Below are 3,684 nucleotides of genomic sequence, written 5' to 3'. Positions count from 1 at the left end.
CTCTGTTGTCTATCCCCACTCCTTCCCTCGCTTTCTCCCTCTCTTCCTTCTATCTCTTCCCCATCTCTCTTCCTTCTCCATCATTCTATTTATTCCCTCTGTCTCCTGTCTCCCTCTCTCTTTTTCTTTCTTTTCCCCTCTCTCTCTTTCTCTCTCTCCTATCCCACTTCCTTTTCCATTTCCCTCCCTCTCGTCCTCTGTTATTCCCACTTACTCTGTCCTCTCCCTTCCCTTGAATACCGCTTTCTCTCTCCTTTTCACTTACTTTCTCCACTGCCTCTCTCTTCCTCCCCTTTCCCTTCCCTTTTCCCCTCTCTCTCTATTTCTGTATCTCCCCTCCTATTCCCTCTTTCTTCTCCCCTTATCTTCCTTGTCCCTCCTTCCTTCTCTGTCTCCATTTTCCTTCCTCTCCTCTCTCCCCCTCTTCCTCCCTGTTCCTTCCTTCCATTCATGATCTCTCTCCCCTCTCTCTTTTTTGCTCTGCTTTGACTTTCTTTTGTTCTTGTGGAACAGTTTTCATGATGTGTTTTGTGCCTGTCAAAGTCTGTTATTGGTTGGGGGTGGGTGGTGCAAGCTAACTGGCCTAGGGGAGCAAAAAGTATAAATCTTGCTCTGGGTACACAAACATATCCCTAACCCCTATCAAAAGACTTTTTTTGTTTCTGTTGAGTGAATGAAGGGTTAGCACTTCAAGTTTTGATTGACAACTGCAAAAAGTTTTTGGCAGTTTTTTCATTTGAATAATTAAATATAGGAAAACTACTGCGGGAATAATGGCCGGTAAGACACGTCTCCATCTCCTCATGACCTGCTTGTTGCTGCTGTTTTTACATTCTTGATTTTGCTGTTGTATGGACGCTTGGACAAGCGATGAAAGCTTTCCTCCCTTTATCTCCATAGAAAAATGTCCTTTTGGCCATCGGTCACACAGAGAATGTGTATCACGCTCCCAGTGTCCTATGGCTTTCTTTTATTGGGCTGCAAAGTGGTAGCCGGTGCCAATATGGCATCCCCCACAGGGTTTCTGTGTGCCGTTCTTTGTGATTTGATAAACTATTTACTGTTACAAGTACTTTGTGTTATCAAAGCCTCAGTATGTAAGAATTCCTTTGTAGGAGAGCAGCATGGGTTTGTATTGTGATACACGGTGTTATTCTGCAGTGTTATTACATAAATAGAAGATACTTTGTAGCAAACGCCAATCTGGCAGCCTGTAATCAAACAGCCGCGTCAGGCGTTTCATCTTTAATGTTGACGCAGCAGATAATACGGGAGATAATTGAGCCCATTGTGTCCTGATTTCCGCTCTTATTAGAACAAACTTTGCGGCTTTACATGCCGCCTTGTAGATGTACCTGAAATGTTATTTTTTCATGTAATTCACCGGGGCTTTCCAGCCGCTCCACATCACAGGCTGATACAAAACGCGTCAGGCAGGAGCTCTGATTCAGCATGAACGTTACAGGACCCGGGATAAAAAGTCATTATAGAACATAACAGATAATGCTAGAGACCTAAAGCATTGAGGGCCAAGTATTCTCCAACATGGTGATGTAGGGATGAGAAGAGGGATCTCAATATAAATGCATTTCAGTGCAATTGCATAATTCATCTTCTACAATATTTAATTTATTGTGAAATGAAAGCACCTGAATGCGACTTGGTATCAGCTCATACAAGCAAAGGGGGATGAAAAACAAGGGCCCTGATTTATTAAAGTTCTCCAAGGCTGGAGAGAATACACTTTCATCAGTGAAGCTGGGTGATCCAGCAAACCCGGAATGCATTTGGTCCAGGGTTGGAAACATTTGCTAACAAATAGCTAATGATTTTTAGGTTTGCTGGATTACCTAGCTTCACTGATAAAAGTGTATTCTCTCCAGCCTTGGAGAACTTTAATAAATCAGGGCTAAGGGCCCATTTAGAGAGAACGAGAGAGCAAATCAACCAAGAGCTGAGATCATTATTCTGCTGCTTCTCCTTCACTCTGCACTCACAATCTGGGGATGGGTACATGATGGTCTGTGCTCATTGGAAGTGGGTTAAACTGGACCTATCACCATTTTTTTTAATTTTATTTAAAAGGGTAGAAAAATTCTTTTATAAAAAGTAAACATTTTTTTAAGGGGAAGCCCTTTCCCTTTCTGTCTTTACTGCCACTGCAGTATAGTCTGAATGGGAGTGTAGATACGTGCCGAAAATACCCCAGGAGGCTTCAAGCTGCTCGATCTTGGACATGAGCAGAAGGGGCTTTTCCAGGCATTAAAAAAAAGAACCAATCTTATGAATGCGCAGTGCGGTCGACACTCTTTTTCTTGAATTACAACTGCATTTTTGTTTTTGTTTTGGATCTTTTAGGTACCACAACTCTATTTATTTTATACAGATTTTACAAAAATTCATATAATTTATTAAATTTACATTTGTATATACAACATTAAAAAAACATTCCAGTGCATACCAATATTTTGTGGGACACTTTTATAAAAACACTAAAGTGTTTTTCTGTAAGTTTTCTGTAAGTTGAAGTCCTTGACGCATTTCACTTTTTGGCTTCATCAGAAGGCTCAACTTTTTTATATGCCTGCCAGCATTTGATATTGGATAATTTACTTTGCCTCATTTAGGTTTTTGGAATTCTTTACAATGATTGTCTAGTAAATATACTAGGATATACGCTTTTTTCTAAATATTTTATATTGTAAAGGAACTGATTGGATTTATTGTTTATTTTCCTTTCCCAACATACATATCAAATGTTGGAACAGGCATGTCCTGGTGCTGCAGGGCAGGATGGTGGACTCTCCATGTCACCAGCTCAGGTAACACAGACGTGCACCAGGCGCAGAGTCTAAGCAGCTGCCCGGTCCTCACCAGAGCCTCTAGTGGTGAGGATGACAACTGCCAGGTGGGCAGCTCCCATGCATGCAGAGACAGGTGACTGCTGACAAACAGCAATCAGGCAGGAACGTCAGACAGAATTGAGGCCAAACAAGCCAGAGGTCAGGGAATGCGGCAAGCAGGAGTGTGGGAGCAGAGGCAGCTCAGGTAGTGTTTGCACTTCCACCAGCAGAGGAAGTGCTTCTTCGGAATATTCTGTTTTTTTTGGGTAAAGGGGCAGCACTCATGGGATCACGTGACTCAGAGCAGGAAGTGACCAGCGTACAGGATTCTTGAACAGGGCTGCTGCTGCTGTTGGCTGCAGAGGAATGTGAGGTGGGTGGTACAGACACAATTTAAGAACTACAATTTTAGAGGCAGAAAACTGTCTAGGGAAAGTGTCTTACAAAATATTGGTATGTGCTGGAATACTTTTTTTTTAAATTTTGTATATTTATGTGCAAATTCAATAAAATATATGATTTTTTAACTGCATAAAGTAAATAGAGTTGTGACAAACTGGAAACTCTCAGTTTCTCTCATTAGGCTGCTTAGATAACATTTGCTGGGAAAGAATGGGGTCAGGTAAGTGGTCAGGTACACATAGGATGGAGGTAGACAGAATTGTGGTCAGGCAGCCTAAAGGTAGATGCTGGAGGTAAACAGAACAATGGTCAAACAGCAAGCTAGTTAAAGCAAGTGCTAGACGGAAGCATGAACAGATAGAAATGGGGTTGGGTAAGTGGTAGACAGAAGCATGAGCAGATAGAAATGGGGTTGGGTAAGTAGTAGAGGGAAGCATGA

At 41.9% G+C, this 3,684-nt stretch overlaps 1 long non-coding RNA gene across 1 annotated transcript in view; it reads left to right on the top strand.

Moving 5' to 3' along the window:
• The first annotated feature begins 3,038 nt into the window (after positions 1-3,038).
• LOC140331937 (uncharacterized) overlaps positions 3,039-3,684 on the top strand; it is a 4,670-nt gene continuing 4,024 nt past the window's right edge. Inside the window, exon 1 of the long non-coding RNA XR_011920987.1 lies at positions 3,039-3,216. This is a non-coding gene — a long non-coding RNA (uncharacterized lncRNA). The remainder of the gene's footprint in view (positions 3,217-3,684) is intronic.

The sequence above is a fragment of the Pyxicephalus adspersus genome, chromosome 5, assembly GCF_032062135.1.
Source record: "Pyxicephalus adspersus chromosome 5, UCB_Pads_2.0, whole genome shotgun sequence".
NCBI lineage: Eukaryota > Metazoa > Chordata > Amphibia > Anura > Pyxicephalidae > Pyxicephalus > Pyxicephalus adspersus.
This window is presented reverse-complemented; position numbering and strand designations above follow the sequence as displayed.